Below are 27,525 nucleotides of genomic sequence, written 5' to 3'. Positions count from 1 at the left end.
TTGGAAAACACTGTTTTATGTACCAAAATGTAGTAACCCATTATTTTCAGTTTTTCTTTCCTTCTTATTACGTAGATCACTGGAATGTATTAGGCAGATCACTGGCTTACTGTATATTCTTGCTGGGCAGGAGCACAGCCCAGTCCGACTAGGAGCAGGGATACTTGTCAGTATAGTGCAGGGAGTCCGGGTCCTGGTACTGTGTATAGCAGTGACCCATGCACCACTGTATACTATACAGCCAATGGAAGTAAGTAGTGATGCTTGGTGTTTCTGGGTTTGGCGTTTTATAATTCCCTATTAGCTCTGTCAACATCTGGCTGCAGTGTTTTTACAGCGAAAGAAAGTGGAAAATAAGCCTTACTCTGTCTTAAAGGGGTCCTTCGGGGAACTAAATCCATAACCCATCCTTTCCCTCTCACCAATCTATTTATTTGTGCAAATATCATTCATTAGCTACATAGAGCAGTTTACCTCTTTCAGCTGTCACTTACATGCAGGGAGTGAGAGAAAGACGTCATAATCTGATCATGCTTGTCTCTTTGCAAACCCCTCAGTGAGACTAGCCCCCACCCACCTGCAAGACAAACACCATGTGATTTCTTTCTGGCTTCACAGCCACGACTCCCCTTCCCCTCCCCTCCCTTTGTGAGGATCTTGCCAGCGTCTCCTGTGAAGATGCTGATTCTCAGTCACAACTCAGCACATAACGCTGCTCTTTTCCTGCTGTACATCTAATCACTGACTTCTGCCATTCATAGCATAGCATGATTTACTGCTGGGAGGAAGGATAGTTTGAAAGAAAAGACATGTACAGTGTGTGCTGCTGACAACAACACAGAATGCACACAGATAGTGAAAGCAATTGGCTGGCAGCCATTTCACAGATAAAATCTCATGGATAACTACAGGGGACAAAGAAGAGGTATTGTGGTGGTTTTGGGGCCTTTTGTATTTTTCTTAACTTCCCCGGAGAATCCCTTTGAAACAAGATTTGATTCTGTGCACTAACCATTATCTGTGAATATGTACTACAATACAATCAGAAAGGCCCCTTCACTGTTTGTGTCCCTTGGAATCTTACTACTGGGAGCCCCTTTAATTAGTTGGGAAACTAAAGCATTACAGGACTCCCGTAGCAATTACTGGCCATCTATTGATTACAATAGCCACTATGTATTACAGCTATGTATATTATTTTATTGCTTTTTGCTTAAAGGAGAAACTCCAGCCAAAATTAAACTATCCCCTATTTACAGCTACTTATTACCTATCTTGTGGATGGAGTTCTCCTTTAATATTTATGCTCAGTCCGTACATCAAATACTGTTTCCAAAATCTAGACAAAGATGTATCACACAACTTATTATTAGTTTATACATGATGGTGGATTTTTACTAATAGATTATTGAGTAGAAACAGCAGGGGCTAAATTACAATGTATGGCTTCAATTAACTTTACTAGCTCAAAATTGTAGGGAAAGTAGGTGGTAAATGTGTTTTTGCTCAGCGCACTGCTTCACTCCAGAGAAAGCTGCAGTTTTTTTAAAATAAAAGAACAGATGTCCAACAACCTCCTTATAATAGTGATAATTAGACAGTATCTCCTGGCAATGTCGAGGGACAACTGGTGAACCAGCAAAAGAGTCATGAGTACCTAAGGCTTCTTGATGCAAAAATATACTGTATAACTTTACACATACCACCAAGGTCTTGTTCATAACATTGTTAGGAGTACAGTTAGGTACCTCTGTTTGCTAATTTCATTAAAATTATGGGACTTTAGCAGGGGAAAAATTCTGCAGGTCAGGTTTTTCTCTGCTAAAATCATGTAAAATAATGGACATCAAACAGAAACTCAAAGGACCCCTTTTAAAGCCAATGGAACCTGTAGGGATCCTTTGGTGTTCGTTGTGAACCTCAGACCAGCTCTGTTATCATTGCCTGTAACAGAGCTCCAGAATGAAACTCCAGAATGCTGGTGTGAATATAGCCTTACCTAAATATTGCTGCAAAACAAGTGCACCCTTTTATGGCAAGAAGGTTTCATAAAGGTGTTATCCACCATAAGGTGACTTAAGTACTTACACTATCACTGACAAAAATGGACTGCTACTTCCCATTAAGCGAGTTCAAAATCAAATACCCCCAAAAAATTGCTAAAATGATTCTTTATTTCTTTCAAAAATTCTTTAGAAACCTTTAACACACAATTCTATATCCAACACAATATTTACGTAAGAATCGGTAAGCATACAATGATTAGGGCCCTCTTAAAATAGAGTCTTTCCTATGAATCAATCCAACATAGCTCCCAACGTGTTTCCCCGTATACCAAATTATACCACGGTTTATCAGGGGATTAACAATGTGAATATGGAAAATTAGATGTTTCCAACATAGGATTATTCCATTTTACATACACTTACACATATACAGAAATTGGCAACAAACAAGATGATATTATTATTAACTTGGAACTCCATTCGAGGCTTATGGTAGATCCAATATGGAAGACTTGATTTCTATCCTCACGGTGCTACCTTTTATTCCTAAAGGGAAAAAGAACAGAGGCAAACAGATAGAAATACATATAAGTAACAAAACAATAAGCTACATATAGAGCAAGACACCAATTTGATGGAAAAAATCTTATGCTTTACCTAATAGTATACAAATAAGCATAATGTTGTAAACAGTGTGGTACCGATGTCAGGTTACAATCACTGAATGGATGGCCCACGTATAAATTCTTCCTGTTGGCCACTCACGTGGCGGACAGCAAGGGGGAGTTCTAATTGTATAAAAGAAATGATATAGACATATGTCACACCCACCTCTATCCCCACAAACAATAGCTTAATAATAAAAAAAAGGAAATTACCTCCAGATATACACACCCCTAGGAAAACAATAAGCACAACAGAGGAATATTACCGTATATTAAATAAAGCCTTCTGATGCTCCCCTAAAATCAATACACAAAATTGCACTGATATAAGTTTCATGAAAGGTCCTAAAGACACCAATAATAAATATGCAATATACTATATGAGCCTATCCCTATATGCCCCAAAGAGTTAACATGCTTACCCACAGCAAAAGAGAAGATAAAGCCATTAGATATTGCCAAAGCAGCATGTCTTGATAGTAAAAATAGCCAAATCTAAAATAGAATATATACCACTCTTCAATAGAAGTGTATGTCACATAAAAGAGAGATCACAAACCAGATTAGACAGCCAATCTTACCTCCATGACTAGGAACACACTGCTCCTAACCACTACAACCTCCGACCCAATCTAGCCTGCTCACGCCATCATCTCACTCCCACACTACAACAGTGCATGGTCACTACCAATTCACCTCTAAAATATATTCGATATCGAGGGATATGGTACCGTAATCTCAACTATATAACTTAATAACTTCATATCTTCACCTTCCCTGGGGGCACTAACGTCCTCTAAGGATGATGAGGATAACGATTTTAGCATATATAACGCATTGTCGAGCGTTATATATGCTAAAATCTGCTGATTGGTTCCCTTTAACTCACTCTTTTACACAATATTATAAAGGATCTAAATCCGATATGACAGTACCCACCACAAAGAGATATAAATAATTATTTAGTGGAGAGTAGTGTCATAGCTTATGGACACATTACTATACTATGGATGTGCTTTCATCAATAAGGAGGCTAAATGAAACAACTAAATGTTAAACATCCATTAAGGCCTAGTGGTGTAACAGACCTCATTCTATGAAACCATGCGGCCTTCTTCTGCAAAATCCTTCTGTCCCACGCAACCCCTCTAGGTGACCACCTAACTACCTCCATCACACAGAATGAAATATTCCTACAGTCTCCTCCATGTTTTTCCAGGACATGCTGTGACACAGGGGTACCAATCCTATTTTGTATATCACACAATGTTCTCTCCTTGAGGACATTGATAAGATTAAAATAAGTCATATGGATGGATATGTATAGTTATAACTATTGAGATTACAATATCCTTCAAAATCGAATATATTTTAGAGGTGAATTGGTAGTGAATCTTCTTGTTTGTATTGGTTGTCAGGGAGATCGGTCATGTGACCATGCACTGTTGCAGTGCGAGAGTGAGATGATGGTGTGAGAAGGCTAGATTGGGTGGCGGAACGCACTGCTTTAGCGCTAATACGCGGGTAATGCGCAGGTCCGGAAGTGATGAAGGCACAGGTCTGGAAGTGATGTAGGTGGCGTTCCGCTATGGGTGTCAAGTATAGGAAATTATAAGAGGTATATGTAAGGGGCAGTAATGCGGTCTAGAGACACTACCAACATGGATTGGAGGTTGTCGTGGTTAGGAGCAGTGTGTTCCTAGTCATGGAGGTAAGATTGGCTGTCTCATCTGGTTTGTGATCTCTCCTTTATGTGACATACACTTCTATTGAAGAGTGGTATATATTCTATTTTAGATTTGGCTATTTGTTACTATGAAGACATGCTGCTTTGGCAATATCTAATGGCTTTATCTTCCCTTGTGCTGTGGGTAAGCATGTTAACTCTTTGGGGCATATAGGGATAGGCTCATGTAGTTTATTGCATATTTATTATTGGTGTCTTTAGGACCTTTCATGAAACTTATATCAGTGCAATTTTGTGTATTGGTTTCAGGGGAGCATCAGAAGGCTTTATTTAATATAATATTCCTCTATTGTGCTTTATTGTTTTCCTAGGGGTGTGTATATCTGGAGGTAATTTCATTTTTTTATTATCTATATAAGCTATTGTTTGTGGGGATAGAGGTAGGTGTGACATATGTCTATATAATTTTCTATACATTTAGAACTCCCCCTTGATGTCCGCTACATGAGTGGCCAACAAGAAGGATTTATACGTGGGCCTTCCATTCAGTGATTGTAACCTGACATTGGTACCACACTGTATACAACATTATACTTATTTGTATACGATAAGGTAAAGCATAGGCTTATTTCCATCAAACTGGTGTCTTGCTTTATATGTAGCTTATTGTTTTGTTGCTTATATCTGGTATGTCTATCTGTTTGCCTTTGTTCTTTTTCCCTTTAGGAATAAAAAGTAGCACCGTGAGGATAGATATCAAGTCTTCCATATTGGATCTACCATAACCCTCGGATTGAGTTCCAAGGTTGGAAACATCTAATTTTCCATATTCACATTGTTAATCCCCTGATGAACCGTGGTATCATTTGGTATATGGTGAAAGACGTTGGGAGCTATGTTGGATTGATTTATAGGAAAGCCTCTATTTTAGGAGGTCCCTAATTGTTGTATACTTACCAATTCTTATGTAAAGATTTTTAAGGAATTTTTGTAAGAAATAAAAAATTATTTTAGCTATTTTTTGGGTATTTGACTTTAGTACATACCTGTCAAACAATAATAAACATTATTAGGAAGGCTCCAGGCTTGTGTTGGGGCTAAATGGTTGTGTTGTGAGTCTGCCATAACGCTGCTGCTATCTTTTAGTGAAATGGCTATTTCCTGCTAAAGTCTTCTCTCCAACCTTCTCTCCAACTACAAGTCCCAGAATCCCTATTTTGTAAGTATGAGGTAATTTTTCTCCCTCCCACGTATTAGCCTTCCAACACATTGCAGTACAGCTCCAGCTCTGTGGAGTATGATCCCCCCCGCACCCAGCGGTCGCTCCACCAATTGAAATAAAGAAAGGCTCCCTTTCAACACCTGCCCAGTGGTGTAATGTCTCTGGCTGCACTGCAACCTGGGAAAAGCTGAGACAACACTCATTTTGTATGCTGATAAAAATGGACATCGGGGCAAAGATCAAATAAGAATTTTGAGACCAGATATCAAACACAGGTAAATACACTATATTAGCATTTCACTAACTTTACAGATCTGTTGCACAGTCAAATAAAAAAAAAATCCCAGATTAGCCCTTTAAGCATACATTTACTGTCATGCAATATTTCAGACTGATGAGCATGTACATGAGAGGTAGCACTATTTCTATCTGCTTCCCTTTATCTTCCAAATACGACCTGAGTATAAGCAGCAGCATGGATGACATTATAGAGCTGTATTGAGCAAAGTAAATCAAGCACTGGTTTGTGATATAAGACTTTCTAATTCTTTCAGCCACATATCTTTTGATCCATTTCTTCCTCCTAACTTTACAGCAAATTCCTTCTCCCCCTTAGACTTCTATGGCCGGGATGTCACCTTATCCCTCAGTGAGCTGATCTGACAAGAGATGGATTTATAATAATTGAATGGTGAGTTTAGGAGGAAGGAAGGGAAAAATACTAAGCCTTATAATTGGAGTTAGAGACATTTTTCTCTAATAAGATGCATTAAAAGTTTTTTTTATATTCACTTGTATTATTGATTTATGCAAAGTTTGAACAGAAATGCATTTTTTGTGTATTTTTTAAGAAATTTTACTAAATCTTTCTAACATTAGTCTTTCTTATGGGTGCCATCCACTTACACTGGAGTTATCCCCACACAGTCTCAGGTACTGTTTCTGCCATATTGCCACTGTTGGTAAGCAGTAGTTGGAAACGTCCATTGTCATAACTATCATTGCTTGCAGCTTGTAGACACTAACTACTAACAATCATACAGGAGAAATTACACACAGATATTCCATTTTTGATCTTCAAGTGTGCTAAGCTGAAACATATTTCCGTTTTTTTTTACTCGTATAAATGTGTGCTATCTTTCTGTTTACCATTTTCAATTCTAAATATTACAATTTTATCAGAACAATTATCCAATTGTGCTTAGTCTGTATACATTTTGTGATCTTGTAATGTTCCTTCCACAATATTGCTGTAAAACAAGTGCAGTTTGCTGAAATTTTATAGTAATTGTAGCATAAACCACAATAGGACAGTAATGTGTGAATGCAGCCTTTAGGAATTAGAAACTATAGAAAAAATAACATTAAATAACATTGAAGAGAGAATAAAGTTTTCAGCAGAACAATAGCCTACATCTAGAGAGGAGAGTGAAAATGTAGCATGAAAGATAATGTCATGGGGAAAAGGATTCTGAAGAGTCAGGACAAAAGCATTATATATGACATTACTTTTACACCTGCAGGCGACCTTCACAAATGCAAGCAATGTCATCTGCCAGGTGCTTGACAACATACCGATGGAACGAAGGATTCCTGCAGACCAGACCTACACAGAGTAAACGTCTTTATTTCAGTGATTCAAAATTGTGGCTATTGTTTAATGAGATTAAAGGATTAAAGGGCTCATTCAGCTTCTTGTAAAGACAATGCTCTGATTTGGCTCAGTCCATAAAAAATCATGGCAGAGAACCATGGTCACATTCATGTCTAGATGACTTTTTAATCCACCTTGAGCATTGCCTTGTATAAAAAAGAAGGATCCCTGTGCAAAAACCCTCCAGTTAGAAAATGCCTAGCATAATGTAGGAACTCCTTAAAAATATAGCATATATAGCAAGGAACTAATATAAAAATTAACTTTTACTAGAATTTGTTTAAAAAAAAAACTCCCAACAAAAGCCAAAAGCACAATGAATATAGGTATCATGATTTGGGGGCAGGGAGCAGTGAGCCCTAACTGTCCCTACAACGGATATCCTTTCCTATTGCCCATTCGCCCTAAATGACGGATTGACAACCACAAGAACAGACCCTATACTGCGCTAAAGTGCATGGGCGTAAGAGTCAAACAAAACAAACTCGTACATGTCAGGAAACAAGTTATGAACATAAAGGAATATTACAAAGCTACTAACAGATATACCAGGTGGGATATAGCATACTAACAAACAGTTGAAGAACCAGGATCAAGATTAACAGCAGATATGATAATATGAACAAGACTAGATTAGAGGATAAGCATACAGCAGATAAAACCTGGAGATGCAGGGGATGAACAGGTTAACTTAATGTCAGAACACTAAAGGGGTCAGAAAATCAAGAGCATTGTTCACAGAACAGAACAAGAAACACACTGGACACCCCACTCCAATCATGGAGGGACATCAATACTAAAGCCAAATAGGCTCCTAGCTAGCGGGCACACTCCACAGTGTGAACAGGATTCAGCCTAGGAAGAAACAAAATCCTAAATGCAAGCAAACACAGGTACAGACACAAGACTAACTCACTCCTAGATAGACAGATAGCACAAGGCTCAGAACAGGATTATATCCTAGGAGATTCAGGATCAAACAAGGTCAAAACAAGACTGAAAAAAAGGACTTTCTAGTAGTATAAAGGATGCTTTTGCTGCACGAGATTCTCCATCTAACCTATGTGAGCTGATCTGTTTGGCCGCACGAATTGATGTACGTTTTTCCGAAAGACAGGAGGAACTTCAAAATTAAAGTGGAGTTTCTTAAAAGGTTATGCCAAAGTGTTATGGCCCGCGCCGTGTCCCGCTGTCCTGCGGCCTCTTCCCCGTTCCCGCATGCCGGTGATGCCACGGTCCCCTCCCCACTACTCACCTTGGTACTCTGGCGTCTCTCCCCGGGGCTTCTCCGGCGTGCAGCTTCCTCTTCCTGCTCGCACGGGAGCCGCGTCCCTGGAGATGTCACGCCACCCAGTGAGATTTAAAGGGAGAGTGCCCTTTTTCCATTTGTCCCTGTTTTTTCCCACCTCTATTTAAGGAAGTCACTTCCTTGGTTCCCTGCCGGATCTTTGTGCGGATTGCCCTAGAGAAAGCATTTCCTGTGTTACTACTCCAGTCTGTGTATCTATCCTAGCCTACGTTTCTCATATACGAATCTGAGCCGCCTGCCCCTGACCTTCTACTAGTCCTGACTACGAGTTACTCTCCAGCCTGGTCGCCTCTCTGCTACCAGCCTTCCAGCTCCACCTCTCCGTGCCAAGCTTCCCCTCGTCTACCTGCGTGGACGAGTCGTGCCCGAGGTAGCGACCTGGACGTCTTAGATTCTGCTCTTTGGTATGGCTCTCTACACCTTCCACGCGGGCCCAGCGAATCCACCTCCTGCTTCCTCCGGTGAGTGTCACAGCAAGATCCGGCCATGGATCCCGCCAAGGTGCCTCTGCCTAGCATCGCGGATCCAGCAGTCCCAGCAGTTGGAGCAACAGGCTCAACAATTGAATCAATTGTCCGCCATGATGGAGCAGCTTCTTACCATGCAGCAACAGCAGCTTCAGCAGCCACAACCGATACCACCCGTCCCCGAGCCTTCTCCTGATCCGGTGCCTCCTGCCTCCGCTCTCGGTCCTAAGTTGCGCCTCTCCATGCCTAATATGTTTGAGGGGGACTCAAAAGGCGTGCAGGGGTTTTGTATCCCAATGTTCCATGCATATTGAACTGATGGCAGACCAATTCCGGTCCGAACGTGCCAAGGTGGCATTTGTCCTCAGCCTTCTTTCAGGAAAAGCCTTAGCCTGGGCTACACCTCTCTGGGACAAAGGTGTCCCTATCACGTCTGATCTGCAGGCCTTCCTTACGGAATTCCGGGGCGTCTTCGAGGAGCCTGCCCGAGCCTCCTATGCCGAGTCCGCTCTCCTGAGTCTCCGTCAGGGGGATTCTTCAGTGGGCGATTATGCGATCCAGTTTCGCACATTAGCATCTGAACTGGATTGGAATGATGCAGCACTGTGTGCCACCTTTAAGAAGGGGTTGTCAAGTAGAGCCAAGGATGCCCTGGCTGCCCGTGATCCCCTTACTTCCCTCTTGGACCTAATCCATTTGGCTACTTGTATCGACGTACATTTCGCGGAAAGGCAAGAAGAACTTCGCCAAGAGCGCCAGCAGATGAGGCCACGTCGCTTCCCTAGGTTAGCTCCTGTCTTCCAATACCCACCAGAAGCTTCTCCTCCACCTGTAGTCGACGAGCCCATGCAAGTAGACCGGGCCCGTCTCACTCCTCAGGAAAGAACTCGCCGCAGGGAAGAGAATCTTTGCCTCTACTGCGCCAGTCCGGAACACTACTTGAGTCGGTGCCCTCTCCGTCCTCCACGCCAGGGAAACGCTTGCACCTAGGGTACGTTGGAGAGGCGACCCTAGGTGTGAATTCCTCTCCCTGCCTAAATATTCCGGTCCGACTTACTTCCCCTCAGGGGAATACCTTCTCTGTTCCTGCCCTTGTGGATTCGGCCGGCAACTTTCTAGATGCTCACCTGGTCACCAAGTTCCCTTTGTCCTCTCCAGAGACCAAGGCTATGACAGAATACATCCGAGAAAACTTACAGAGGTTTTTTTTTTCGAAAATCCTCCCCCCCAGCAGGAACCGGATTTTTCTTTGTGGAAAAGAAGGATGGATCACTTCGTCCATGCATAGACTATCGTGGTTTAAATAAAATTACAGTCAAAAATCGGTACCCTCTACCACTAATTTCCGAGCTCTTTGATCGGTTGCGTGGAGCTAAGATCTTTTCCAAGCTGGATCTTCGCGGAGCCTATAACTTGATTAGGATCAGAAAGGGCGACGAATGGAAGACCGCTTTTAATACCCGCGATGGACACTATGAGTACTTAGTAATGCCTTTCGGTCTGTGCAACGCCCCGGCAGTCTTCCAGGAATTCATCAACGACATTTTCCGGGACCTACTATACTCTTGTGTCGTTGTCTATCTGGATGATATTCTAATCTTCTCTCCTAATCTGGAGGTTCATCGGGCCCAGGTATGCCAAGTTCTACACCGTCTGAGAAGCAACCATCTTTATGCCAAGCTCGAGAAATGTCTCTTTGAGAAAACTAGCCTCCCATTTCTCGGTTATGTCGTCTCTAGCCAAGGTCTTAGTATGGATCCTAATAAGCTGTCTGCAGTTCTGAACTGGCCTCAACCTTCTGGACTTAAAGCCATCCAACGCTTTTTAGGCTTCGCAAACTATTATCGGCAGTTCATCCCGCACTTATCCACCTTGGTGGCACCTCTTGTGGCTTTAACCAAAAGGGGAGGGGACTCCAAGTCTTGGCCCCCTCCTGCAGAGGAAGCATTCTCTCGTCTGAGGTCTGCCTTTGCTTCGGCTCCCATCTTGACCCGACCCGGGTAAGCCTTTTTTCCTGGAAGTGGATGCCTCCTCCATCGGAGCTGGAGCAGTCTTGACGCAACAATCCTCCAACGGCAAATTTTCCACTTGCGGTTTCTTCTCGAAAACCTTTTCTCCTGCTGAGAAGAATTATACTATAGGGGACCAGGAGCTCCTGGCTATTAAGTTAGCTCTGGAAGAGTGGCGGCACTGGTTGGAAGGGACTGTTCTCCCAATTACTATCTACACAGACCACAAAAATCTTCTTTACCTACAATCCGCGCAACGGCTGAACCCTCGGCAAACCAGGTGGTCCTTGTTCTTCTCCCGATTTAACTTCCTAATCCACTTCCGTCCAGCCCACAAGAACCTCAGAGCTGATGCTCTCTCCAGAGTCTCGGATATGACAGAACAAGACTCGCAGCCACAACACATCATCCCTCCTGATCGCCTTATTCCTGTGGCACCTGCTACTCCCCTACAGGTACCTACAGGAAAGACTTTTGTACCCCCTCGCCTGAGAACTAAAATCTTGCACTGGGGTCACTCTTCTCCCTTGGCTGGACACCCAGGAATCCAAAGATCCATCTCTCTCATATCCCGTCATTATTGGTGGCCAAGCCTTGCCCGTGATGTCTCCGATTTTGTTCGCTCTTGTGTGATCTGTGCCCGGGATAAAACTTCTCGTCTGAAGCCCGTTGGCCTTCTGCAACCGCTACCTATCCTGGAATCTCCTTGGGACCATATAGCCATGGATTTTATCACTGATTTACCACCTTCCTCCAACTGCACTGTAATCTGGGTTGTTGTGGACCGGTTCTCTAAAATGGCTCACTTTGTCCCTCTTTCCAGTTTACCATCTGCTTCCCAGCTAGCAGGCTTATTCTTTCATCACATCTTCCGGCTCCATGGTCTCCCCCTTCATATTGTGTCGGACAGGGGGTCCAATTTGTCTCCAAGTACTGGCGTGCCCTGTGTACCCGCCTTATGGTCAAGCTGGATTTCTCCTTTGCGTACCATCCTCAAACCAACGGCCAAGTGGAACGGGTGAACCAGATCCTAGGAGCCTATCTTCGCCATTTTGTCTCTGCACGACAAGATGATTGGTCCTCTCTCCTACCCTGGGCCGAATTCTCCTATAACCATCATGATTCCGGTTCCACCGGCAGCTCTCCTTTCTTCATTATTTATGGACAGCATCCTCGCCCACCCCTCCCGCTGCCCGTTCTCTCTGAGGTTCCTGCGGTTGATAACCTGGTTCGTGACTTTCAGACTATTTGGAAGGACACTCAACGATCTTTAGCCCGTGCCTCTTCCCGTATGAAACACCAGGCAGATAAGAAGAGGAGACCTCCGCCAGTTTTTCTTCCTGGTGACAAGATGTGGCTCTCCGCTAAATATGTCCGCCTTAAAAAGCCCAGTTATAAACTTGGACCTCGTTTCTTGGGCCCCTTCAAAGTTCTACGCCGTGTCAACCCGGTGGCTTACAAGTTGCTCCTGCCTCATTCTCTTCGTATACCAAACACCTTCCATGTCTCTCTCCTTAAACCTTTGGTCCTTAACCGGTTTTCCACCAAGTCTATTACTCCATCTCCGGTTTCTGGTGCCTCTGACATTTTTGAAGTGCAACAGATTCTTGCATCCAAATTCTTCTCCCGATTTATTTTTTTTATTCATTTCCGTCCAGCTAATAAGAATATCAGAGCTGATGACCTCTCCAGATCTTCTGACGTAGTGGGTTTGGATCCTACTCCAAGACATATTATCCCTCCTGATTGTCTGATTTCTGCAGCTCCTGACAATCTTCTACAGCAGCCTCCTGATAAAACTTTTGTACCAGTCAGATTGAGATGCAAAGTTCTAAACCGGGGTCATTCTTCCTTATTGGCTGGCCATCCTGGAGTACGCAAGACACTTCTTATATCTCGACACTATTGGTTGCCCCGTCTGGAACACAATATCTCTGAATTTGTGCATTCCTGTACCACTTGTGCTTGAGACAAGACCTCCCGACTGAGACCTGCAGGACTTTTCCAACCGTTGCCCATTCCTGGGATTCCATGGACTCACATCACTATGGATTTTATTACCAACATTCAACCATCACGTAATAACACAGTCATCTGGGTTGTGGTAGACCGGTTTTCTAAAATGGCTCATTTCATTCCTCTCCCCAGGCTCCCATCAGCTCCACAACTGGCTAAGCACTTCGTCTACATGGTCTTCCAGAAAACATTGTCTCGAATCGCGGAGTACAGTTTGTGTCCAAATTCTGGCAAGCCCTCTGTTCCTGTCTTGGCATCAGTTTGGATTTCTCCTCTGCCTACCACCCCCAGTCCAATGGTCAGGTGGAAAGGGTAAATCAAATTTCTGAGACTTATTTACGCCATTTTGTGTCTGCTCGTCAGGACGACTGGGTAGATCTTCTTCCCTGGGCCGAATTCTCCTACAATCAGAAAGACTCCACAAAGACATCTCTGTTTTTTATTGTTTTTGGTCATCATCCCAGATCTCCTCTTCCAGTCCCAGTCTGTTCCAGTCTCCCTGCTGTAGATGAACTTGTCAGAGATTTCTCCTACATTTCACGACAGACTTGGCAATCTTTATCTCTGGCATCCTCCAGAATGAAGACTCAGGCAGACAAAAAAAGAAGACCTCTGCCATCCTTCTCTCTTGGTGATAAAGTTTGGTTATCTTCTAAATTTATCCGGTTTAAAATGCCAAGTTACAAACTTGGTCCTTGTTTCCTGGGTCCGTTCGAGGTATTGCAAAAAATCAATCCAGTTTCATACAAACTCTGCTTGCCACCTTCTTTATGCATTCCTAACTCCTTTCATGTTTCTCTCCTCAAACCTCTGGTTATCAACCATTATTCTCAAAGAAAAAATTCCTCTCCAACTCCTGTCTCCGGTTCCTCTGATATTTTTCAAGTTAAAGAAATCCTGGCCTCTAAAATTGTACATGGGAAATAAATTTTTTTGGTCGAAGGGTTTTGGTCCTGAGGAGAGGTCCTGGGAGCCCGAGGAAAACATCTTGGACCGTAATCTCCTCAAAACATGTTTGTCCCACAAGAAGAGGGGGAGACCAAAGGGGGGTACTGTAACGTAACATCTCCCCCCGTGTGTCAGCTCCCGGCGGGGCTGGGATTCGCATCGCGGGACGCGCCCGCATGCAAGTCCCAGCCCATCACTCACCTCCGTCTCCGGCCTCTGTCCTTCAGCTCCGATGCGCGTGCCCCCGCCTCCTAGCACGCATGAGCGCTGGAGCTTTGAAATTTAAAGGGCCAGTGCGCCCATAATTAATGTTCGCACCTGCACCTTTCATATAGGTTTTTGCTCCTCCCTTGTACCACTGCCGGATCTTTGTTTTCCTTGCGCCTTAGAGAAAGCAGTTCTTGTTATTCCTTGCCATGTACCAGTCCTTAGTATTCCGTGACCTGACCATGATTCTAGCCGCCAGCCTACTGACCTTCTGCTACCCCACTGACTACGATGCTGTGCCGCCTGCCCTGACCTCTAGCCTGCCTGACTACGTCCTGCCTATTCCTTTGGTACCACGCTTCACCTCAGCCGCCTGTGTGGTCGAGTCATGCCAGGGGTAGTGATCTGGGTGTCGCCTGCCGCAGTAAACCCAACCCGCCTTGAAAACCAGCGGCACCTTAGGCACCTAAAAAGCAAAGCAATGTAACTCTGCACCATGACATAACTTTACAAAAAGTAAAAAAAAAAAAAAAAAGGAAATGCCAAGATTTAAAAAAAAAATAAGAGAAATTTCAAAAAACTAATAAAAAAAATAGGAAAAATGTAATTAAAAAAAAGGTACTAAGGGGACAAAGCAACAGGATTTTCAAAAAACCCACACTTTTTAACAGATTCCCCACACCTCAAGGCAGTCGGGTTTTCAAGTTCAGTAATTCACAATTTTTCTGGTGGGTTTTAAATGCAACTGTCGGGTTTTCAGGAAAATGTCATTACGCTCCTAATTATGCAAACCACGCCCCTTTAGTTGGGTTTAAAAAATAATTGGAAAATCATCAGGTTTTTACCAGTAAAATGTGTCGCATAAAGTGTCGCAGAGGATGTGCGACATTTGTGTTGCATAACCTGATAAAAAGAGTCGGGATCATCTTAGTAAATCAGGGCCAATGTGTGACAGAAAAAACCCGACAGAATCAGAATCACTCAAAAAAAAAAAATGGGCATTGTTTTCGGGAAAAGGGGCGTGTTCCCTACATTTCATCCAAAATCACTAGTCTTTTCAGAAAACCACTCTGAAAATCATGTGAATTTTCTGGGAAGAAAACCCTACACTTTAACCCCTTCAGGACCAAGCCCATTTTGGCCTTAAGGACCAGAGCGTTTTTTGCACATCTGACCACTGTCACTTTAAACATTAATAACTCTGGAATGCTTTTAGTTATCATTCTGATTCCGAGATTGTTTTTTCGTGACATATTCTACTTTAACATGGTGGTAAATTTTTGTGGTAACTTGCATCCTTTCCTTGTGAAAAATCCTAAAATTTGATGAAAAATTTGAAAATTTTGCATTTTTCTAACTTTGAAGCTCTCTGCTTGTAAGGAAAATGTATATTACAAATAAAAAAAAATGTTATTCACATATACAATATGTCTACTTTATGTTTGCATCATAAAATTGACGAGTTTTTACTTTTGGAAGATACCAGAGGGCTTCAAAGTTCAGCAGCAATTTTCCAATTTTTCACAAAATTTTCAAACTCACTATTTTTCAGGGACCAGTTCAGGTTTGAAGTGGATTTGAAGGGTCTTCATATTAGAAATACCCCACAAATGACCCCATTATAAAAACTGCAACCCCCAAAGTATTCAAAATGACATTCAGTCATCATTTTAACCCTTTAGGTGTTTCACAGGAATAGCAGCAAAGTGAAGGAGAAAATTCACAATCTTCATTTTTTACACTCGCATGTTCTTGTAGACCCAATTTTTTAATTTTTACAAGGGGTAAAAGGAGAAAATGTATACTTATATTTGTAGCCCAATTTCTCTTGAGTAAGCACATACCTCATATGTCTATGTAAAGTGTTCGGCGGGCGCAGTAGAGGGCTCAGAAGGGAAAGAGTGACAAGGGGTTTTTGGAGAGTACGTTTTTCTGAAATGGTTTTTGGGGGGCATGTTGCATTTAGGAAGCCCCTATGGTGCCAGAACAGCAAAAAACCCTCATATGGCATACCATTTTGGAAACTAGACCCCTTGAGGAACATAACAAGGAATAAAGTGAGCCTTAATACCCCACAGGTGTTTCCCGACTTTTGCATATGTAAAAAAAAAAATTTTCACTAAAATGTGTGTTTCCCCCTAAATTTCACATTTTTCCAAGGGTTAATAGCAGGAAATACCCCCCAAAATTTGTAACCCCTTCTCTTCTGAGTATGGGGATACCCCATAAGTTGACCTGAAATGCACTATGGGCGAACTACAATGCTCAGAAGAGAAGGAGTCATATTTGGCTTTTTGAGAGCAAATTTTGCTCGGGGGGCATGTCACATTTAGGAAGCCCCTATGGTGCCAGAACAGCAAAAAAAAAAACACATGGCATACCATTTTGGAAACTAGACCCCTTGAGGAATGTAATAAGGAATAAAGTGAGCCTTATTACCCCACAGGTGTTTCACGACTTTTGCATATATAAAAAAAAAAAAAAAAATTTTTCCACTAAAATGTGTGTTTCCCCCCAAATTTCCCATTTTTGCAAGGGTTAATAGCAGAAAATACCCCCCAAAATTTGTAACCCCATCTCTTCTGAGTATGGAGGTACCCCATAAGTTGACCTGAAGTGCACTATGAGCGAAGTACAATGCTCAGAAGAGAAGGAGTCATATTTGGCTTTTTGAGAGCAAATTTTGCTCGGGGAGCATGTCGCATTTAGGAAGCCCCTAAGGTGCCAGAACAGCAAAAAAAAAAACACATGGCATACCATTTTGGAAAGTAGACCCCTTGAGGAAAGTAACAAGGGGTACAGTGAGCATTTGCCCCCCCACTGGTGTCTGACAGATCTTTGGAACAGTGGGCTGTACAAGTTTTCATTTTCACGGACCACTGTTCCAAAGATCCGTCAGACACCTGTGGGGGGTAAATTCTCACTGCACCCCTCATTACATTCCGTGAGGGGTGTCGTTTCCGAAATGGGGTCACATGTGGGTTTTTTTTTTTTTGCGTTTGTCAAAACCGCTGTAACAATCAGCCACCCCTGTGCAAATCACCTCAAATGTACATGGTGCGCTCTCCCTTCTGGGCTTTGTTGTGCGCCCCCAGAGCACTTTGCGCTCACATATGGGGTATCTCCGTAGTCGGGAGAAATTGCGTTACAAATTTTGGGGGGCTTTTTTCCCTTTTATCTCTTGTGAAAATGTAAAGTATAGGGCAACACCAGCATGTTAGTGTAAAAAATTAAATTTTTTTACACTAACATTCTGGTGTAGACCCCAACATTTCCTTTTCATGAAGGGTTAAAGAAGAAAAAGCCCCCCAAACCTTGTAACGCAATTTCTCCCGAGTACGGCGATACCCCATATGTGACCCTAAACTGTTGCCTTGAAATACGACAGGGCTCCAAAGTGAGAGTGCCATGTGCATTTGAGGCCTAAATTAGGGATTTGCATAGGGGTGGACATAGGGGTATTCTATTGTGATTCCCAAACAGGGTGCCTCCAGCTGTTGCAAAACTCCCAGCATGCGTGGACAGTCAACGGCTGTCCGGCAATACTGGGAGTTTTTGTTTTTCAACAGCTAGAGGCTCTGGTTTGGAAACAGTGGTGTACCGGACGTTCTTATTGGGGGAGGGGGGCTGTGTAGGGGTATGTGTATATGTAGTGTTTTTAACTTTTTATTTTATTTTGTGTATGTGTAGTGTAGTGTTTTTAGGGTACAGTCACATGGGCGGGGGATTACAGCGAGTTTCCCAGCGCAAAATTTGCTGCATCTCAAGATGAGAGAAACCCACTGTAAAAGCCTCGCCCATGTGAATGTACCCTGTACCTGCACCAGCTGTTGCAAAACCACAACTCCCAGCATGCATGGTCTGTTAGTGCATGCTGGGAGTTATAGTTTTGCAACAGCTGGAGGCACACAGGTTAGGAAACACTGAGTTAGAAACAGACAATGTTTCCCAACCAGCACCAGCTGTTGCAAAACCACAACTCCCAGCATGCATGGTCTGTTAGTGCATGCTGGGAGTTATAGTTTTGCAACAGCTGGAGGCACACAGGTTAGGAAACACTGAGTTAGAAACAGACAATGTTTCCCAACCAGTGTGTCTCCAGTTGTTGCAAAACTACAACTCCCAGCATGCCCAGACAGCTGAAGGGCATGCTGGGAGTTGTAGTTTGGCAACATCTGAAGGGCCAGATGTTGCTGAACTAAAACTCCCAGCATGCCTGGACAGTCAGTGCATACTGGGAGTTGTAGTTTTGCAACAGCTGGAAGAGCACAGATTGGAGACCATTATACAATGGTCTCCAAACTGGGGCCCTCCAGATGTTGCAAAACTACAACTCCCAGCATGCATGGTCTGTTAGTGCATGCTGGGAGTTATAGTTTTGCAACAGCTGGAGGCACACAGGTTAGGAAACACTGAGTTAGAAACAATGTTTCCCAACCAGTGTGTCTCCAGTTGTTGCAAAACTACAACTCCCAGCATGCCCAGACAGCTGAAGGGCATGCTGGGAGTTGTAGTTCGGCAACATCTGAAGGGCCAGATGTTGCTGAACTAAAACTCCCAGCATGCCTGGACAGTCAGTGCATGCTGGGAGTTGTAGTTTTGCAACAGCTGGAAGAGCACAGAGTGGAGACCATTATACAATGGTCTCCAAACTGGGGCCCTCCAGATGTTGCAAAACTACAACTCCCAGCATGCCCAGACAGCCAAAGGCTGTCTAGGCATGCTGGGAGTTGTAGTTTTCAGACTCCTAGAAGCAGCAGTGAAGATCTTCACTGCTGCCTCTGAGGACCACATACTTACCCGTCGCTGCTCGTCCACGTGGCCGGTCCTGCCGCTGCTCCTCGGTCCCGCCGCTGCTCCAGGTAAGGCCGCCGGTCCCCGCGTGTTCCCCCTCCTATGCCGCAGGTCCCCGCGAGCCCCCGCAGCCATCGTCCCCCGTTCTGCCCGACTTCCAGGGGCGGGCAGTGCGGGGGATCTGAACTTTCACCCCAGATCACTGTGATTGGTCCACAGGGACCAATCACAGTGATCGCTGACCAGGACCATCAATGGATGGTCCTGGGGGTGAAGCAGAAGTTGTCCCCTGCTGGAAACAGCGGGACTTCTGCCAGTTAACCCGTGCGATGCTGCGCATCGCTGGGTTAACTGAATGTCATTTATAAACGCCGGGATGCGCGAACGCACTGCACAACCCGGCGTTTATATATGACATTCTGCGGGAAGTGGTTAAAGGGGTATTCCAGGATTTTTTATTTTATTTTACTATTGTACAGGGGCTGTAAAATTAGTGTAGTTCATAATATAGTGTCTGTACCTGTGTGTGACGGTTTTCTCACAATTCTTCTGTGATTTTCACTCCAATATTTATTTTTACCAGCATACAAAATGACTGTTGTCTCAGATTTTTCCCAGGTTGCAATGCGGCCAAGACCTGACTCACTAGTCAGCTGATGACAGGGAGCCTGTCTGCTTCAATGGGTGGAGTGATCGCTTGGTGGGAGAGAGATCAATCTGCAACTAATGCAACAGCTATAGGCACCCAGATTGAAAACCACAGGTCTTTTGAATGGATGCAGCTCATTTATGTTTCAATGGGTGGGGTGGATGATGTGTGGTAGGGAGGAAAATGCAATTGTGGGATTTGTAGTAAAAAAAAAGAAAAGTCAAACAGGAAACACCAGTTCATAAAAAGCTAACCACAGTGTTATGGTAATCTCACAACATAGCCATTTAGCCCCAAGACAAGAGCAAATCCTTCCTAAGCATGTCCATTACTGTCTGCCAGGTACGTACTAAAATCACCTTATGGTGGATAACCCCTTTAAAGCATGTGTAAAGTTTCAGAAAGCGGAGTAAACTCTCTGGCTGTTTGCTCCTTTGCCTGCCTCGTCTTTTTCGAGTGATTCTTACTTGTGTGTATATACATATATGTATATATATAGAGAGAGAGAGAGATAGAGAGAGAGAGAGAGAGAGACTATTTTATTAAATTTAGTAATATCTAGAGATCTCGCTTTCTTCTCTGAAGTCCTCTGCAACCTTCCCTGGGATGTTATGCTTTTCAGAAATGTTGTGCAAAATGCAGCACACAATAATGATCTCACGTATACGTGTTGGTTTATACAGAAGTGCTCCCCCACTGCAGTCCAGACAACGAAAGCGGCTCTTTAATAATCCAAAAGTACGTTCGATCATACAGCAGGTACGTTTATACGCCCTGTTAAATCTTGTTTCTGCACGTCTTTGGGGATTTAAATAAGGAGTCAAAAACCACCTACTTAAGTTATATCCATTGTCCCCTGTGGAAAGCAGAACAAATTTAGCATAATCCTGTTTATGAAGAATATCTGTCTTAATGTAATTAATAATGTTGGCTACTGTTTAAAGTTGATTTAATATTGTACTTTTTATTTTTCATTGAAATATTTAAAAAACATGGAGGAATGGTAACCTTACAAGTCCTGATGAACAGTTGCTGAGTTGCCAATAGCAACCAATCACATTCATTTTGGTCTGTTTTGAGATGCTTGAAAAACATGAATTTTTGGTTAAGATTGGTTACTATGCCAATTTTAATTTCATTTATGTTAAAAACACAAAACTGATGATTTCTGGAATAGTCCGGTATGGACCCAATTTAGCCTTTCCTGCCCGGCCTGCCAAGAACTAGAAACTAATCTTTCACTTACCTTCCTACCTTCCGGCGGAGTCCTGCTACAGCTGATCAATGGGTCGGGATGTCTTCTTACTACTTCCATGGGCCCGGATCGTCACACGGCGCTTCAGCCTATCAACAGCCAAGGCAGGACATCGCTGTGGCCGGTGACAGGCTGAAGCGCCATGTCATGATCTGGCCCCACCGAATTAGGAAGAAGACAGCCCAACCGACAGATTAGCTGTAGCGGGACTCCACGGGAAGGTAGGAAGGTAAGTGAAAGATTAGTTTCTAGTTCTTGGCAGGCTGGGCAGGATAGGCAAAAAAATTGTCTAGACCGGACTATTGCTAAAATACACACCCTTTCTTTTTGGTAATGTTTTTTGCCTTCAGCTCCAGTTTAATGCTTCATTAAGTCTCTATAAAAAAATATGATTACCAATTGGCTTTACTGTAGAAAAAGACAGGGGTCTCCATAGTCCCCTCTTTCAAATCGAGTATACAATTCAGTATTCCTTAAAGAGGTACTCCGCCCCAAAGGATAGGGGATAAGATGTCAGATCACCGGGGTCCCGCTGCTGGGGAGCCCCGGGATCCCCGCTGCGGCACCCCGCTATCATTACAGCACAGAGCGAGTTCACTCTGCACGTAATGACGAGCAATGCAGGGGCCGGAGCATCGTTACGTCACGGCTCCGCCCCTCATGACATCACGGCCCGCCCTTTTCAATACAAGTCTATGGGAGGGGGCATGGCGGTCGTCACGCCCCCTGCCATAGACTTGCATTAAGGGGACGGGCCGTGATGTCACGAGGGGCGGAGCCTTGACGTCACGCTGCTCCGTCCCCTGTATCGTCCGTCATTACGCACAGAGCGAACTCGCTCTGTGCTGTAATGATAGCGGGGTGCCGCAGCGGGGATCCCGGAGCTCCCCAGCAGCGGGACCGCGGCGATCTGACATCTTATCCCCTATCCTTTGGATAGAGGATAAGATGTCTTGGGGCGGAGTACCCCTTTAATATGAATGCATCATGGCAGGAACCCGGATATTTGTCCACTACGTCAATTATAAAAAGATATGGTCCAACCACGACTTGTACATTGATGGATCTATACATTTCCTTTTTTTTTTTTAAATCGACAGAATTTTCAGGGCGACAGAATTATGCAGGCAACAAATTTTAATATGTGACAGAATTAACCATGCAACAGATTTTACCGTGCGACAGATAAACCCTGCGACAGAAATTACCGTGCGACAGATTTTTCCCATGCGACAAAAAACATTGGGAAAAGTGTGACAGATTAGTAAATACCAAGAGAAAAAAAGGTTGGAAATGCAAAAATAAAACACAAACCAACACTCCACTCTTGGTAAATGAGGGCCAATGTGTCCATGTGCACAGTTTGTATTGGTGAGATTCTATTGGTGGATCACTCCGCTTGTTGCAGATTTCTTCAGTCTTATATTGTGAAATCTATGTGGGAGACGTAGAGTGGAATATGTTTCTCTCCCTCTTACTGAACCTCCCTCTTGGTTTTCCAGGCAGAGCGACAGATAAGGGTAACCCACCACCCTATTCCTGTAGCACCTCACTGTGACACTTAAAAAATCATCACTATCAACATGCCTACAAAGAGCAGAAAATCTAGGAAAATATATAAATAATCTGACTGAATGCATTTCTACAATGAGAATGTTGAATTCATTGGGGATAATACAACATTTTTAGCTGGTGGGTAAAGGAGCTAAACTCCCCCCCCCCCCCCTTTTTTTTTAAACAAAAAAAACCCACAGGCTTCTGGTTGTTAACAATAGCAGAGGTGACTAGATCGAGGTATAGCAAATATACTGTAATGTTCGTTTATCTGTATTTTGTATTATCTGTTTTGGGTCCTGTTTAGACATTAGGTTTGTGTCTGAACAGATTCTGAATTAATTCTCCCTTGGATGGTAAGAGTTAACCTACCTGACTTCAGCACTGGGAGGATATATAAAGCCTCTTCAGGGATTGTTCTTTGCTGGTTATTTCACCTGTTCCTCTGACCATGTTTCCATTATGTTCACTATGTCTGTCTGAGCACATATCCTGTGTTTTTACCATGGATATCTGTCCTGTTTGATATCTAGATTTTAGCTTACCTTGTTTTAGTACTTTGTCAGGTTTATATTCTTGTTTGGTTAGTTCTGCATATGCTTTGTGTTTCCTGAGTCCGTTTTGTCAGTCCTTTTTTGACCTTGTTTGATCCTGGATCTCCTAGGATAGAATTCCTGAGCCTTGTGCTATCCGTCTATCTAGGAGTGAGCTATTCTTCTGTCTGTAACCGTGTTTGCTTGTTTTGGAATTTCTGATTCCTCCTAGCAGGGCCGGTTTTAGACTAAGTGTGGCCCTGGGCAAAAATAAAAAATGGGGGCCCCCAGATTGCGTGACCAAAGATCACTATGTTGCGCCCCCTGAAATGTGCTGCATCTCGACTAATGCGAGTAAATGAGACTGTGCTGCAAACCACAAATGGCTGTGACTACAACATGAGAAACATAATAATTCCATCCAGTATGAATTTGTGGCTGTGGTAATTTGGGGGTCACCACATGACCCCATTTATAGATCAGCTCAGCTCCCCCCTTTGCAAGAGCGAAGCGCACGGACAGCTGTGGAGCAACAGCAACTTGTAAGGACACGTAGAGAAATCCAGCACAAAACGGCATCATAAAATGTATGGTCACAGGAAACCACAGGGTCACAGGAAACCACAGGGTCACAGGGAGCCACGGGGTCACAGGAAGCCACAGGGTCACAGGGAGCCACGGGGTCACAGGAAGCCACAGGGTCACAGGGAGCCACGGGGTCACAGGAAACCACAGGGTCACAGATAGCCATACATTTTATGATGCTGTTTTAAGGGTTTAATAAACCCCCAAAAGAGCAAGAACTGATTTGTGCTGGATTTCTCTATGTGTGACCACATTTACTTACATTAGCTGAGATTCAGCACAATTCAAGGAGAACAACATGGTGATCTTTGACTGTGCGACCCATTTTTGCCATGTAGCCCTAACCTTATACTGTAACCTTGTTCTCTATACAGTAATAGTCACCGCACACAGATAAACAGTGATCTCAATGCTGCCTATCAGTAATAGCGCCCACATATACTATAAGGCTAAGTTCACAGACAGAATGTCCACATGGGGAATCTCCGTGCAGATATTCCGCAAACTGCAGGACACGACATAATATGCCGGCACTAGGACTGCACAGGAATGCGCCGTCTCATAGACAGCCATGCATTCTGTGCGGACACAGAAAATGGAATTTCCGTGCCAGAAACATCTGTGGATCCGCCGGTGACCTGACCCATTTTGTGCCTCCAGCTGTTGCCACCCCCTTCCCCTGCCTCACCCGCCCCTGGCCTGCTGAAAATGTTCAGAACGCTGGGGCAGTGGACTACCCCTTTAAGTATGCAGCATAGTTCCCCCCCCCCCCATATTAAGTTGGCAGCACAGTTCCCCCCCCATCTTTGGTTTGACAGTATAGTTCCCCCACATTAGTTTGGCAGTATATTCCCCCCACATTAGGTTTGGCAGTATAGTTCCCCCCAACATTAGGTTGGCAGTATGGTTCCCCCACATTAGCTTGGCAGTATATTCCCCACATTAAGTTGGCAGTATAGTTCCTTCACCTTAGGTTGGCAGTATAGTTCCCCCACATTAGGTTGGCAGTATAGTTCCCCCACATTAGGTAGGCAGTATAGTTCCCACACATTAGGTAGGCAGTATGTTCCCCCACATTAGGTAGGCAGTATAGTTCCCCCACCTTAGGTTGGCAGTATAGTTCCCCCACCTTAGGTTGGCAGTATAGTTCCCCCACCTTAGATTGGCAGTATATTCCCCCACAGACATACAGCCTACAACCATATACAGAGTATGGCTGGAGGCTGTATGTCTATGTATTGCCCTGCTTCAGTGCTCCGACCACTGCTCCTCCTGGCTTATAGGCCATAGCAGTAGGTCCCGGGACCGGAGGAGCAGTGGTCGGAGCACTGAAGATGACGTGCTGCTGGCAACTTACCATGCTGGCCAGCGGGCTTCCTCCTGCTTGATGCTCCACGCCTCTGTTCCTATGGGCACACGCACGGGATGTCAGTGACGTCCCGGCGTGCGCTATCTCCCGGTGGCCCCTGCGTTTTTAAAGTTAATGCAGGGCCGCAGAGAGTTAATGGGTCATAGGGATGTCCTTAATAGTGATGGGGTAAATTTATCAATTGCCCCGTTGCGGCCCCCCCCCCCCCCTCCTGGATCTGCCACTGATCCTTACACTACCAATACTGCCAGGGCCATCTTTAAATTTGATTGGACCCTGGGCAAGCAATTTTATTTTTTTTGCACCGCCCCCCCCCCCCCCCCCACCATTTTTGCAACCCTAGGCAAAAGCTAATTTTGTCACCCCTTCACTCCCACCTTACTACTGGGGTGACACACTGTCACAAGCCCCCTTCACATGTAATAAGCATACTAATGGGGTGACACACTGTAACAAACCTCCTCCTCATGTAATCTCCTTACTACTGGGGTGACACACTGTAACAAACCTCCTCCTCATGTAATTTCCTTTCTACTGGGGTGACACACTGTAACAAACCTCCTCCTCATGTAATCTCCTTACTACTGGGGTGACACACTGTAACAAACCTCCTCCTCATGTAATCTCCTTACTACTGTGGTGACACACTGTAACAAATCCCCTCCTCATGTAATCTCCTTACTACTGGGGTGACACACTGTAACAAACCTCCTCCTCATGTAATCTCCTTACTACTGGGGTGACACACTGTAACAAACCTCCTCCTCATGTAATCTCCTTACTACTGTGGTGGCACACAGTAACAAACCTTCTCATGTAATTGCACTTCTACTGGGAAGACACACTGTAATAAACCTCCTCCTCATGTAATCTCCTTACTACTGGTGTGACACACTGTAACAAACCTCCTCCTCATGTACTCTCCTTACTACTGGGGTGACACACTGTAACAAACCCCCTCCTCATGTAATCTCCTTACTACTGGGGTGACACACTGTAACAAACCCCCTCCCCATGTAATTTCCTTACTACTGGGGTGACACACTGTAACAAACCCCCTCCCCATGTAATTTCCTTACTACTGGGGTGACACACTGTAACAAACCTCATACACACATCATACATACATACATACATCATAGATATACATCTAACACACATACACAGATCATACATACTCATATATCTATCATGCACACATAATATATATATATATATATATATATATATATATATATATATATATATACACACACACACACATCATACAAAATCTTACACATACACACATACAATACAAATACATATATACAATAGCCTCTCCTTACCCCCAGGAGATGATTGCTGGAGATCGGGTTGGCTGAGGCTGCCTTGCTTCTGCGCCAGGGTCCTGACAGCAGGGGCTCCCAGCAGCCTCTATCCTCCTCAGCCCTGCAGGGCTGCACATAGTAGAAGGGGGGGGGGAAGTGCAAGCAGTGATCGCCCGGGACCCTGAGCAGTGGAGCGCGAGCAGGATGTGAGGGGTCCGAACTTGGTGACGTCTGATAAGTGGAGCGCAAGCAGCGCTCCTCCAGAATGGTCAGGACAGGGGGAGGAGTTAGTGCCTTAGGCCCTGAAAACTGCATTTTACACAAATTTGCTGTAAAATCGCGGCAAAAAATGCAGCGATTATACCGTGATTTTGCGCAAAATGGAGTATTGTTAGTAATGCCCTAAAGCTTTTCAGGAGCCCCCTTTTGGATGGGGGCCCTAGGCAATTGCCCAGGATGCCCCGCCCTAACGCCGGCCCTGCCTCCTAGGATGGTATCCTTCACTGTGGAGTGTGCTCTCTAGCTAGGAGCCCATTTGGCTTTGGTATAAATGTCCCTCCATGATTGGAGGGGGATGTCTCCTGTGTTCCTTGTTCTGAGTCCAGTGTGAACAGTGCTCTTGATTTCCTGACCTGTTAGTATGCTATTTCCTGCCATGTTTGTACTTATATATCTGTTTGTTGGTTATTGTATTCTGTTATGCTCCTGACTTGTTCACCGACGTTGTACATTTCCGTTTGTTTTGTTGACTTCGACTTCCATGCATTTAAGTGCTAGGAAGGGACCGGCTCCAAGTTGTCGATTGTCGATCAGTCGTTCAGGGGGGATGGGCAAGTAGGCAGGGAAAGTGGTCTTAGAGACAGCTTAGGGCTCACTTCTCCCTGCCTCCCATTCATGACACACACCCACTTTACAAAAAGAAGCCAGAAATAACTTCAAAGTATCAAAAAGAAAAGGCCACTCAACACAGTAAATATCTTTGTGACACCAAACTATCTCCCATATTCTCAGGCTGCATCTGGAATTTAAAATGGTCTCCTGATGTTGGGTGCTGGGATTTTTCATGGTATGAAGCTGGTTTGATCCTGTTTAACAATCTCCCCTGTAACTTTGACAAACATCTTAGAAAGAATTTTTGACATCACAGTTTGACAATGTAACTGGTCTCTAAGGCACATCTGTAAAAACAAACAAAAATATATATATATATATATATATGGCCGTAAAAAAAGGTATAAAAAAATGACTTTATTTTTAGTCTATTAATGTGCACTATGAAAGTCTGG

General features: G+C 44.0%; 1 long non-coding RNA gene across 1 annotated transcript; it reads left to right on the top strand.

The window, feature by feature from the left end:
• Positions 1 to 4,119: 4,119 nt before the first annotated feature.
• LOC130277573 (uncharacterized) lies at positions 4,120 to 7,254 on the top strand. The gene is made up of 4 exons (XR_008845472.1): positions 4,120 to 4,242; positions 5,560 to 5,577; positions 6,197 to 6,271; positions 7,104 to 7,254. It is a non-coding gene; the product is annotated as an uncharacterized LOC130277573 (long non-coding RNA).
• The last annotated feature ends 20,271 nt before the right edge of the window (positions 7,255 to 27,525 follow it).

This window comes from Hyla sarda, chromosome 6 (genome assembly GCF_029499605.1).
Source record: "Hyla sarda isolate aHylSar1 chromosome 6, aHylSar1.hap1, whole genome shotgun sequence".
In the NCBI taxonomy this organism is placed as follows: Eukaryota; Metazoa; Chordata; class Amphibia; order Anura; family Hylidae; genus Hyla; species Hyla sarda.
The sequence above is the reverse complement of the archived record's forward strand: the minus strand, read 5'-3'. Positions and strand labels throughout refer to the sequence as shown.